Consider the following 14,481-nt stretch of genomic DNA (forward strand, 5'->3'; position numbering starts at 1 on the left):
CATGAACCATTAAATTCTTTTACCTCTACATTCTTTCCTTATTCTACTCTATTCTTGTAAGATGGCCATTAATGAGATTTGCCCATAAAGGTAATCTCTTTTTCTCAGTAACCCTCATAGAAACTGAGTCTTCTAAGAAGTAAAAACACTTAGTCTGCAGTTTTATTCAGACTAGTTATAGCTATAATTCAGCATGCCTCCTGATATCTCCATTTTTTTTCTTGAATTATCTTCATCCATGGTATCCCACTAATATAAATATGAATTTAATTATTTTTATTTTTATGCTTTACAAAATCCAGAATATTTTCATCTTATCCCTCTTCATTGCCTTTGATTATAAATGTTCTTTCTCTGTTTCTCCACAAACTTCACTCAACATAATATTTCTATAAGCTAAGATATTGTAACATATGATTATAGTTTTATCTCCTCAGTTTCTTCATGAAATATAAACTTATTTCAATTTTAAAGTTTTTTAAATTAATGTTTATATTAAATACTCTTATCTCTTCTGTAATGAATTGAATCTTTTCTCATGTTGAAGAAAAGTTTTGCCTTTTTTTATTTAATTTATTTTCTGTTTTTTTTTTTTTAATTTTGTTTTTTCAATTCATTCATCATATCTGGCCTTTAAAAAATTTGTATACTGTAGCCCCTCTTATTTTTTCAATTCCTATCTTTTTCACTTTCACCCCTCCTCCTCCCCTCTGTCCAATCACCTTGTACTCTGTTTTCCAGTGACTCTGGACCTCTCTTGTCCTTGTGCAAAACCCTCCTTTTCCTGACTGACAAAGTCCTAAAGAATTTCCCAAAAGAAAATTTCATTTACTGTTCCTTACCTGGAATGACTTACATGAAGTGATGCTAAATAAATTGAACTAAATGAAGATACATCTCTGAGAAGGTTGAACTTATTGTTCCTCTTTAAGTTGTAGTGCTGCAGTGTTGAATAAATGTGAATTTTGCCTTTTTATTTCCTTTTATTCTCCATGAAATTTTTATTTTCCTTTCTACTTCCACATCCAGTTAGAAAGTATTTGTTTTCTTTCTTTCTTACCTCCAGGCATTTGGGATGAAAGGGGGAGAACATTTGTAGTAATATGTATAGTCAGTCATGTTAAAAAAAATCCCCACAATAGCAATGTCTAAAAAGAGTTATATCTTTCCACATCACTTTCAGGAGGAAGATAGCATGTTTTGTCATAAGTCTTACAGAATTAATGTTGGTTATTATATTTATAACATAATTGTTAGCATGCAAATTACTTACTACCTCCATTTAATTTAGTCTACATAAGTATTTTCAAGTCTTCCTAGGTTTCTTTGAAATCATTCTTCATATAATTTGTTATGTCATAATAATATTGCATTATGTTCTGATGTCATAATTTTTCCAACTCTTTTTCTCAATTGATGGATAGATCCTTAGTTCCCAATTCTTTTCTACCACAACAAAAGCTATTACAAAGATTGTTGTGCATATGAGTCCTTTCCTCTTCCTTTGATTTATTTGACATATGATAGAAATAGAATAGAAAAATTATTAAGCAAGAAAAGAACTTGGACATAAACAAGTAATGTAGTGGTAGGGAACATCAAAAGCATAGACTCAGAAAAAGACAATATGAGAACAGCTATAATTAAAGTGTCAAAGAAAACTGCTAATTGGATCCAGATGCAAAAAAAAAAAAAAAATTCCTAGAAGAATTTTTAAAAAGAGATAAAAATGCTAAAAGAAAATATGGGAAAAGAAATGAGAGTGATACAAGAAAATTATAAAAAAAAGAATAGCAGTTTGGTGAAAGAATCACCAAAAATACTGAGAAAAATAATTCCTTTAAAAAAACAGAATTGGCCAAAGGGAGGCAGAAAATTTACTGAAGAAAAGAACTACTTAAAGAACGAAATTCATCATATGGAAAAAAGTGGTAGGAAATTTCTACTGAAGAAAATAATTCCTTAAAAATTAGAATTGCAGAAATGTGAGCTAATGAATTCATGATATATCAAAAAATAATAAAATAAGCAAACAACAGAAAAAAAAAATTGAGCATAAAAGGATGAGCTCACATGAAACAGAGTTAAAAAAAATTAAAATCAAGATTAGAAACCCAAAATTCAACAACAGTTAATGTTTAGAAGAGACACATTTAAAACAGAGCCACAGAGTTAAACAAACCAAAAACCAAATAAACAAACAAATAATTGAAGAAGACTCTATTATGCTTCAACTGAAATAAAAAGGCAGACCTACCAATCATGATCTCAGACAAAGAAAAAAATAAAAATTAAACTGATTAAAAAAGATAATCTGGGAAACGTTTTCCTCTTGCAGGTAGTTAAGTATAAAAATAGGTTTTCAAATTAAACATCTACTGATAATACATCATAAATAAATTTATTTTTTAAAAATTCCTTGGTATACATATAATGCTATCATTTGTTAAAGATTAAAGGAAATTTGCATACTAATGAAATGGATTTTCTCCGTTATTTTTATGTAAAGAATTAAATCTTAATGGATATTTGGTATTTCTTATTAATGTCAACTTTTTTGTGACTCTCACATTATTACACAATCCCATATGGAGTTGGGAACCACAGTTTAATAAGCTTTTCTATACATAGTGAAATCATATAAAAAATTTTACAAGTTTTTCTAATAAAAATTTCATTTCTCAAATATATATGAAACCAACTCATAATTATAAAAATAAGAGCCATTCCCCAATTGAAAAATGGTAAGGATATGAACAGGAAGTTTTCAGAAGAAATCAAAGTTATCTATGGTTATATAAAAAATTATTTTTAATTAGAGAAAGGAAAATTAAAAGGATTCTGAGATACTATCTTTCACCTTAAGAAATGAAGAATGCTAGAGGGAAAATCAATATACTAATAAACAATTGGTGGTTCCAACATTTCTGGAAAGAATTTGATGCTCTACCCAAGGGGCTATAAAATTTTACATACTCTTTGACCAAGTAACACCACTACTAAGTCTATAACCCAAAGACATAAAAGAAAAAGGAAAAAGACTCATGTGTACAAAAATATTTATAGTAGTTTTGTTTTGTGTTTTTTGTTTGTTTGTTTTGTTTTTTATAATAGTAATGATTTGGAAATTTTAGGGATGCCCATCAATTGGAGGACAGGTTGTGAAATATGATTGTGATTAAATGAAATTTCTACTATAAAAAATTACAAACTTTGATAGTTTCAGGGGAAAAATAATACATGGCAAGATCTACATGAATTGATGCAAAGTGAAGTAAAAAAAAATGAAGAGACTACACACAGAAAAAGCAATATTGTAATGGTGATCAACTATGAAAAAAAATGGCTAGTATGATCAACTCAATGATACAAGACAATTTCAAATGATTCAGGATTAAAAAAAAAAAATGCTTTCCATCTCCAGAGAAAAAACTGATGAATTCTAGATAAAAACTAAAGTATAACTTTTTCACTTTAATTTTCTTTGTTGATATGATTAAATGACTTCCATATGTATGATTAATATAATTTTATTTGCCTTGTCAGTGGGCAAATCAAAATTTAAAAGAAAAAGAATATTAAAAATAAAGACAAATAAACTAATAGACCATTCAAAAATATTGTTGAATGATATTAAATAACAAAGTACAATAAAATGGAAATGCATTTAACCTTTGTCATAATTTTATGAGCCTCTTTCAATAGCAGAGATGATTATCTTATAACAATACCATATGGTCTTTATCTTCAAGTCTTAAAATTCAAGTTCACATATGTCATTTTCAAAACTACAAGATTTAGAAGCAGGTAGCTAATTATTTATCAGGAAAATTTTCTATTACAGTGGAGGGAAAGCAAACAAACATCTTTTCCTGAGACTTAAAAAATAAAGTATAATAGAGCTTAAAAATGTAAATTCTTGTTTTTCACAAAGTAGTTCCAGGCTGAAGGTATCTATATGACTCTCAATTAAGAAAAAAAATTATTTTATTACTTTAAATCCAGAGTTAGCTTTATTATAATCAGGAAGCACTTGAAGTTGATTTGTTTCATTTTAAGAATTTGTATTCATCTTCCAATCTTTGAAAATAAATGCATTTCTTTGTAACTAAGTATTTAGCTTTAGCATTACAGAAAAGGGAAGAGAATCATCCACCAAAATGATATCCTACTTTGCCAGTTCTGCAAACAATTTCCCCAGAGAAACAAGCCCAGAAGATTGCAGACCTACTTGTGATTCACCTTTCTAGAACATTTTCCCCTAAACTATAGGTATAATTCTACATTTCTAGGATCTTTGAACATATTATTGTGAAAAATAATTTTTAAAAGTTTCTCCCATGGTACTCTGAGTCTTCTATCTTGTTTCATTTTGATAAAGACTCCAAAAAATACAGTGTAAGAGTCCTCAATATACCTTGAACATTCCTTAATTTTCCTATGCATTTTTTGAGTGGAAGGTAATTCTTTAAATTGAAGAGACGGATTTAAAAGTCAGTGAAACTAAAGTATGGTGGTTTTGATACTATCCACTTGAAGAAAAAAATATGTGTTCTTAACTAATAGAGGCATAGGAATATGTGGAATAAATCAAAGGAAAGGAGTCTATATGACTCCAGACAGCAAGTAATACAAAACTGAATCTGTTTTACTAACAAGAACGGGAAGGGTACTGGGAAAATGAAAGAATGCATTGAAATACATAGCTAACTCTCAAATGAGAAAACAACAACAAAAAATTAGACTAAGTGGATGATTAATAATATACCTTTCAAGGGTATGAATCATGCTTCCCCTTCCTGAAATATTTATTTACCAACGAGAATAAGAGTTGGGTAGAGAAGGACAAAACACACAGAGGCACAAATAAGTGTGTGTGTGTGTGTGTGTGTGTGTGTGTGTGTGTATGTACACACACACACACACACACACACACACACATATATAAATAATGTATGTATGTGTGTATATTTAATGTGAATATGTGTATATACACACACCGATACATAAATTAAATAAATCCTGCAGTTATTTTACTGATGAGCAATGTAAGGCATATAGGAGTTTAAGGAGCTTGTCTCTGGCTATAAAGGTAATACCAGTTAGGTATAAGATTTGAAACTAGATTTTCCTCATTTCTAATATAGTGTCCCATACACTATAGACACTATTTCTTAAAAAAAAAAAAAAAAAAAAAAAGAGTAAGATCAACAACAATGGATAATAAAATGAGGACCCAACTGATTATCTATTTCCTATAATTGTACTATTTTCTTTTGCATATCTCCCACTGACAGCATTAATATAGGTGATAGAATTACGTTTACCTTTTTAAAAAAAAAGTATATATCTATTGGTCCAATAATTCTATTGCTTAATTGTTTGACTACAAATAGTATGGGGCAGCTAGGTGGGTACACAGAAACAGGAACTACTTTGATCTTTGATATATGTTTGGATTATATCATGCCGTGACAAATATTAAAATTAACTCCTAATAGTTTTGTTTGTAAAAAAAAAAAAAGAAAAGCTACATCTAGAACCATCATTGGGTTAACAGGTGACATTGACAAAAATCAAGGATTGAGGTGGCCCCACATGACTGTTCAAGTCCACTGTTGCAGAAAAGGGTAAAGAGGAGGACTAGAAATCATCTGCAATCTTCTAGGGCATGTCAAATAAAACACACTCCAAGCAGCAAAAGAGAAAGAATTCAAGAACCAAGAAAGCTTAGCTAACATCATAAAGACTATGCTGCTATTACTATCAAAGAAAATATATCTTGGAAATATGATATTCCAAAATGCAAAAGATAAAAATGATGACAGCCTTATAAGTCCCATATAATTTTGTCAGAGGAGGAGAGGCAAAAGAAGGATTTATAATTGCTAACATTGATTTGCAAAGCATTTTACAAATATCTCCTTTGAACCTCACAACAATCCTCTGAAGTATTATTATTCCCATTTTGTAGATTAGTAAACTGAGGAAGACAGTAATAATCTATAATAGTATTTGAAATCAAGTTTTCTTTCCTACTTCTAAGTGTAGCATTCTCTCCACTGAGCAATCTGGCGATTTCATTAGACTAGTTTTAGTGCAAGAGGGCAAAAATCTAGAAGCAATAAAGAAAGATAGTAATTTAGGCCAGAAGACGAGAAAGAAACAAAAGCAAAACAAACTTTCTAGCAATTAAAAAATTCATAAGGGTCTTTTTTTATTAGAGATTTTGAAGCATCAAGATTAATTGGAATGTATCTTGTAATCGAGATTCCTTTTCAAGTATGGGCTGAATTAGTTGACAAATAGGGTCCCTTTGGATTCTAAAAGTTCTATTTTTCTATGAAGAAAGTGGTCTCAGGACACTTTAATTATTACTATTGTCTTCACAACTAATTGATATAGTTCTAGAAACACTATCAGTGGCAATAAGAAAAGACAAAAATTTAGATTGTGAGCTCCTTGAGAGTAGGGACTGTCTCCAGTTTCCAATTTATTTCATAAATATTTATTGATTGATTAATTGAAACTGTTATTGTTCTTGTTTGTCCTTTCTTCTCAAAATGAATTGCTTTAACATGAGAGAGGTCTGTGCAGAGTCACAGAGAGGAGACTTAGGCCTTTTTAAACTAAATCTTTAATCTGTTTCAGTTTGACTGAAGCAAAGCCCTATAAGGGCTTAAGAAAATGGTCTCTTTTGTCTAATCAAAAAGGAAAAAAAAAAAAAATCTGGGAGGGAAAGATTCTCAGGATTTTTGGCCCAAACAGAGAGAATTGTTATTTACATTCACTCTGAGTCAATGACCAAGTAGGGCTTGGGGCCCATTGTTGGTTAATGTAAGAGAACCAGAGTGATTGAGTTTAAAACCTGATCCTAGTGGTAACATCTAAGGTAACTTGCTTAGGTTTCAGAGATCAAAATTTATACTCTTTTGGAGTGTTCCAAATCACTACTGATCAGAGAAATGCAAATTAAGACCACTCTGAGATACCACTACACACCTGTCAGATTGGCTAAGATGACAGGAACAAATAATGATGAATGTTGGAGGGGATGTGGGAAAACTGGGACACTGATACATTGTTGGTGGAGTTGTGAAAGAATCCAGCCATTCTGGAGAGCAATTTGGAACTATGCCCAAAAAGTTATCAAACTGTGCATACCCTTTGACCCAGCATTGCTGTTATTGGGCTTATATCCCAAAGAAATACTAAAGAGTGGAAAGGGACCTGTATGTACCAAAATGTTTGTGGCAGCTCTTTTTGTAGTGGCTAGAAACTGGAAGATGAATGGATGCCCATCAATTGGAGAATGGTTGGGTAAATTATGGTATATGAAGGTTATGGAATATTATTGCTCTGTAAGAAATGACCAGCAGGAGGAATACAGAGAGGCCTGGAGAAACTTACATCAACTGAGGCTGAGTGAAATGAATAGAACCAGAAGATCTCTGTACACTTCAATGCTGTATGAAGATGTATTCTGATGGAAGTGGATATCTTCAACATAAAGAAGATCCAACTCACTTCCAGTTGATCAATGATGGACAGAAATAACTACACCCAGAGAAGGAACACTGGGAAGTGAATGTAAATTGTTAGCAGTACTGTCTATCTACCCAGGTTACTTATACCTTCAGAATCTAATACTTAATGTGCAACAAGAAAATGGGATTTACACACATATATTGTATCTAGGTTATATTGTAACACATGTAAAATTTATGGGATTGCCTGTCATCTAGGGGAGGGAGTAGAAGGAGGGAGGAGATAATTTGGAAAAATGAATACAAGGGATAATATTATAAAAAAATTACTCATGAAAAAAAAAAATTATACTCTTTTGGGCAAAGTATCCACAGCTGAAGGTAGAATATTAGGGAAGGCAAGGGAAAGAAAGGAAAAGGAGAGGAGTGAAGTAGAAGACAGTGGATAGGAGAAGAAAGGCAATGGAGGGAAGGGGAGAAGTGGAGTTATATCACCAAAATGGCCCATTCTCATAGAGTTTTCAATGGGGTACTTATTAATACACACAGAAATTATTTCTCCTTTGTTCTCTAAAAGAGACCCTTTGGGTAGCAATGATATGACTTACAAGTGAACCAGATTTAAGCAAGGGTAGGCTCTGCAAAGTCACCAGCCTTATTTTCTCCTTTGGATACTACATTCAATCCAATGACAAGATAAGTAGATCAGGATGACTGGAAGTGGAGACTCTAGGCAGTTAATTGGCACAGTATATAGAGTCCAATCCCTGGAATCAGGAGGACCTAGGGTTAAATGGCACCTCAGACGCTCAGTAGATGTGTAACCCTGGATAAATCATTTAATACTGATTATCTTCAAGACTGAAATTGAGGGAATCAGCAAGAGTGGAATTTAGCTGTTGTGTAACTGGATTAAAGAAGTAGCCTACATAAACCAGGATGGAACTATTCTCTGACTTTCCTGCTCTCCTCCCTTTAGTGTAGCTAGTACTCTATCTATGACCAATCGCCATTCTATTAAATCTATTAGGCCTAGTATAAAAGATAAAATGTGTGAAAATAGAGGTCTCAATTTGGCCTAGAATTTTAGGAAAGACTTTGAAAGCATCAAAAAAACAATTTGGAAAGGAAAAAAAAGACCACTATTTACAAGAAATCAGGAATGCAATGGAGAAAAAAATTATATTTTTTAATCAATGATCAATAGGTAATCTCAATCTGTCATATAAGAATATGGCAAGCTTCCTAAATAATTAGAACTCTTCACAATGAAATATTTCTTCATCTGAGATAGTGAATCTTTCTTTCACTTCTCTCTTATTTGAAGATCCTTAAATTTGTTTTAAGTCTATGTAATTGAAAAGTATGCTTGATTTCTAGTTTCTAGGAAAATTGGTATGTGGGTATTATTGGTTGCTATATACTAATATGAATTATTTCCAAGGGTTAAAAAAGGGTTTAAGTGTATAAGATTTCACTAAAGTGATTGTATGTATATAATATACATTTTTTCTAAAGGGAAATTATGTGAATAATTCACTTTGAAGCCTGTGAAGTTCTGTATGGCTCAGATGATCTTGAAGTCAAAGCATTTCTGATGAAAAAGCACATGATTCAATTTTCCAAATGTCACCATAAAATATCTGATTATTAAAGGCATGAATTAGGGGAGGAGAGAATGTATTCTACAGTTTAAAAAAAAAAAAAACTACTCTTTCTTTAGGATATCTGGATTTAGAGCTGGCTGGGAAAAAAAAAAAAAAAAAAAAAAAAAAAAAAAAAAAAAAAAAACTTGAGATATTTTAGTTCATTCTCTTCCTCTCATTTTATAAGGAGAAAAATGAGGACCAGCTAAGTTAAATTACCTAAGGCATTGAAAGAAGCACAGTCAGCTTTCAAAGTAAGCCTGAAGAAGCCAGGCAGTATATAAACTCTCCCTAGAGCCAAATAGTTAAATTTTTAGTGTGAATTTTTACAGCTTAGAAATCATCAAATACAAAAAAAATCAAGGCTTTATTTATTGTTTTGTTGATTGTCTAGACTTTAAAAAGTGCTGGAGAAAATACTAATGATTCAGATTAAATTTAAAAGTATGCCATGTCTACCAGAGAATCAGCTATTAAATATTTATCAGCATACCAATGACTCAAACCCTTTGTCTGATCAGCTCCCAGTTTTCAAAAAAAAATAGAAATCATAGACTGAGCTTTTGAATCTTTTTGATTAACTATCTGTGGTAAGTCCAAGAGTCCCTTTTTGAGAATGGAAGAAAAAATATCTATCATCCAATTTCAATATATATTTTTTTCCTGTACTACTTTACACATAAACATGTTGAAAAATTCTAAAAGAATTAACTGAAGATCAGAAAGTATACTTTATGTTTCCAGTATAGGAATCATCTGATGGCTTACATTTGATAGTATTCTGGGCAAATTTTTACAGAAATTTATAGAGCAACTCCCCATCAGTGTTTTGAAAACAGCTTAGCATACTGTGAGTGACAATATGAAAATCCATGATACTGTTGAACAAAGAGGATCCCCAGTCCTTTTCTCAAGAACATTGTATGTTTATATTTATGGTTCTCTGGAGTATATACTACTTTCCCCCCATTTTATATTACCCTATCTTTAGTATCATTATTTCAGAACAAGAAAATAAACTACACCCAATTGTCCAATATAAAACCATATTTTTATGGAAGCTGTCAGTGACTAAAAGTTCCACAAAAGTAAAGCTTAAGTGAATGTTCTGTGAACTCTAAGGGCATGCATATATATTAGTAAATGTAGGTGTGTACATCCATGCACATCCATGCATACATACACAAATAACACTTATCAGCTAGATCATCTGTTCTATTTCATCTGAAGTAAGACTTTCAGATAAATTTATGTTATTTGCATGTATTTGAAACAATTGATATACTCAATTTTCAATTATGATCATGTCATTGAGCATAAATCTAACATAAATAAGCTCCTTCCTAACTATTCTATTACCAAATACCATAACTTCAATATGTGGTACTCAGACAGAAATGTGAAGAATATGTAACCAGGGCAGATGTCCACAGCAAAACAACAGGAGAATCTTGAAAATGAATAAGTGTTACAGGCACATACATACTTCTCCAGTAAGAGCAATTCAATTTGTAATTATTACATTTTTCTATCAATGTTTGTGTTGATTTAATGTCCAATCTATTGTAGTTGCTTTGGGATACTTATGGGCTTTCAGAGAAGAAGCATTTTGGAAGTGGAATTACATATAATAGACTTTTATTTCAACTCAAGTAACTCAAAGAAAAGATGTTTTTGGAATATCTTGGGGCATCTATACAGATGAAGAGAGATTTAGAGTATCATAATCACAAAAAGAAAGTTTCATTTATGACTTACAGCCAAGGCAGGGATAAAGGGTGGAAGATAAAGGAGGTAGAGACATGGTTGAATGATCTTCACTTGAGAGTAAATGTACTACAAGAGACAATATAATGGATAAAGTATTGATCTGCTGTTGAGAATATCTTAGTTCACATCCCTTCTCTGATATGGACACATCTGTAAAAATCACTTGAGTTCTCTGGGTCTCACTATCATCATCATTAAACCACTATTTTGGCCATTTATTAGGATGGCCAGGCCAAAGCAAGGACAAGAAAAGGATCAAGGGGACTGATTATGGTAAATGTAAGAAGTTATTTTCCTGACAATTTGCCAGATTATACCAAGCTCCTATATCTAAATTATACTAAGCAACTGGGTTGTATCCTGATTAAGAAGAAAATCAAGTATTTTAATAAGAAGGGGATTCACACAGGATTGATCTATTAATTTTCTTACCTCTGATGCCTGGGTTGACAAATTCCAATGGTGCACTGAACTTTCTAACTTGGAAGATTTTAAATATGGAAGGTGGAAGTTCCAAAATGAAACAGGGTAGACAAGGGTAGATCAGAAAGACAGGACTCATGAAACCATAGCATACTACACTATATGAAAATTTCTTGAAGATGGCAAGCTCCATGAAGGTGGGACTAGGTCATTCATAGAAACATAGCTCTAGAAATGGAAGTATCTCAGAATCCAGGTAGTTCAACCTTATCAAGTAAAGAAACTGAAACTTTGTAAGTTAAGTGATAAAACAGTTAAAGCACTGGGGTTGAAGTCAGAAAGACATTAGATTAAATTTGTCTCCAAATACTAGAATTGTGATCCAGGGTTATTCACTGAAGTTCTCGCTGCCTTAGTTAATATCTGTTAAATGGGAATAATTGCTTCTTCTACCCAAGAATGCTATAAGAATAAAATCAAATAAGGGGGCAGCTAGGTGGTGCAGTGGATAGAGCACCAACCTTGAATTCAGGAGGACCTGAGTTCAAATCTGGTCTCAGACACTTAACACTTCCTAGCTGTGTGACCCTGGGCAAGTCACTTAACCCCAGCCTGGGGGGGGGGGAGAATAAAATCAAATATTTTCTTGCTTTCCAAATTTTGAAAAAATTATATAAATGGTAATGTGGTTGTCCAAACAATTGAAGAACTTTCACAAAAGTAGTCAGGTATTTGATACTGATCAGGCTACAGAGGAGAGGGTATAATTATACAGAATACTTTTCTGCTTCCCTGCTGCCCCCAACCACTCACCAACACACCTGTCTGGTCCCTGGGCACATTATAGCAGAGACTAATTTTTTTTTTAACCTTTATATTCTCAGAAATGAATAAGGTGCTCACACATAATAGCTTTTTAAAAATGTTAGCTTGACTGGCGGATTGAATATTTTGTTGCCTTTCAAGGGAATCCTATATTAAGTAACCCTCAATATTTCTAATTAATTCTAATTTTTACCATGCAACAAGAAATTTGGTTTTACACACATATCTAGGTTATACTGTAACACATTTAATACGTATGGGATTGCCTGTCATCTAAGGAAGGGAGTAGAGGGAGGGAGGGGAAAATTTGGAAAAATGAATACAAAGGATAATGTTGTAAAAAAAAAAAATTTACCCATACATATGTACTGTCAAAAATGCATATAATTATAAAATTAATAAAAAAAGAATAATATGGGTTAAACTTTAAAAAATATTTCTAATTAATTATCTTTAACACAAAAGAGGATAATTTTTGTATTTCTGCTCTATCTAATCTTAGGAAATCGTTTTATCTCTTTGCTTAGTTAGTCACATCTTATTATTAGTCTTTGAGAGTCCTGGAATCCGAAGATGGATTGTTTGGTTGGTTGTTGTCCTTTAATCTCCAAGATGACCAAAATGACATCATTATATTGGGAGAATCAGACACAAATGAAATAACTCAATTAGACATAAAATGAACTTTAGGGATAAACTACTTTTAAAAACTCATTTTATAAATACAGGAATTGTGGTCCTAAATATGAAATCATCATAGAGCAAAATGGAACCCTAGGATTAAAACCATGATTATTTGACTTATTTAGTTAAACTTATTTCTTCTACCACTTGGCCAGCTCACCTCATTTTCCATCTGGGTAAGGATGATAATATGAAATGATACCCTTACAAATGGTTTTGGCATCACTATAATTCTATTCTTGACTGTTGCAAGATAGAGTTATACTATGTTGTTATAATTAGTCTCTCATTAGAGACCCAAAATAATACTGGCTTGGTTCAGGATGGAGTATACAATATGCAAAAGCTTTGTCTATGCTCTCTCTGTTACAACTGAATTTCCCAAGGAGAATGACACTAATTACCAATTTCATTTGTCTTTATCAATTCTATTTCCTTTAGTATATCCTTAGGAACCTTAACTCAGTCTCAGTGTCTGTAAGGCAAATTAACATCAATATTAAAGAAGCATCTCAATGAGTAGAGATTCCCATTGTTGGGTTTTGCTTGATAACCACAAAAATGTTGAAATTGTTTTGCTGTCATTGATTTTTCTCTTATTTTCTAATGTTGCTTCTCAATTTCTCTTTATTTGTGCAGGTTACTGGAATCTGATCTCTGGCAAGCCTTAGGAGAGACACTTTCTAATGATCAAATGTTCTGAATATGCGGTTTCTATAAGTGGAACCATTTATTGCTAAAACAATGTGGAAGAGTCAAGGCTGTCAGCTGAAGTTCACACTAATGCTCTCTCTGCACTTTCTTGACTGAAGATTTTTCCTTTCTTGATCTACTCTGCTTCCTTTTGGTCATTTTTGATTATGTTTTCCTGGATAGACTTCAGGAACGTGAGCTGTGACTTCTAAACCCAGCATCTCATCCTACAGACTCAATTTAGCAATTCTTAGTTGATAAGTGACCACCTCCCCTTTTCAAACTGGTGCATGAGGTCACTCAGCTATTTCCAGCACTCCAAGATCAGCATGAACAATTTGCGAGGAAGAAAATATAGTCTGATTTCCAAAGATCTTTCTGGTTTTGAAGAAAATGTACATAGTTTGAATTTAGCTCTGAATCAGAAGACAATTATGTACAACTCTGTATGCTTACATATATCTGTGATCTTACAATTCCCTTTTCTGCAGGTTGTTTGTATATGTGTAAATGAATGGGATAATAAATATATTCTGACAAAAATATATTAGTTCTTCATTTCTGCAGGACTTAGAACTATCACTTTTTAGGGAATTGTAAGCATATTCTCAATGGCAAGGGAAACATTTGCTAGATGAGTTATTGTGGTCGTCTCCATTTCTGAGATTTTTTCTTCCTACTCTTGGACAAGCAGAAACAGAATAGTTTGAGAGATATTAACAGGAGAGGAATTGGACACTATCAAAACTGGTTACACTTTGCTTCTACAAAAATGTTTGAATCTTGAAATACTCTTTTTTTCCTTGAAATAGTATTTTAGAGGTTAAAGAAAAAAGTAGATAGTAGGGTAATTGCCGGAAATCTCACAGTAGACTAAAGACAGAGTCAAGATGTGAATCCCAAGTTTGGGATGGGATCACTATGAGTTAACCTCAGAACCATGCTGTTGGCTG

Source organism: Sminthopsis crassicaudata, chromosome 4 (genome assembly GCF_048593235.1).
Source record: "Sminthopsis crassicaudata isolate SCR6 chromosome 4, ASM4859323v1, whole genome shotgun sequence".
Lineage (NCBI taxonomy): Eukaryota > Metazoa > Chordata > Mammalia > Dasyuromorphia > Dasyuridae > Sminthopsis > Sminthopsis crassicaudata.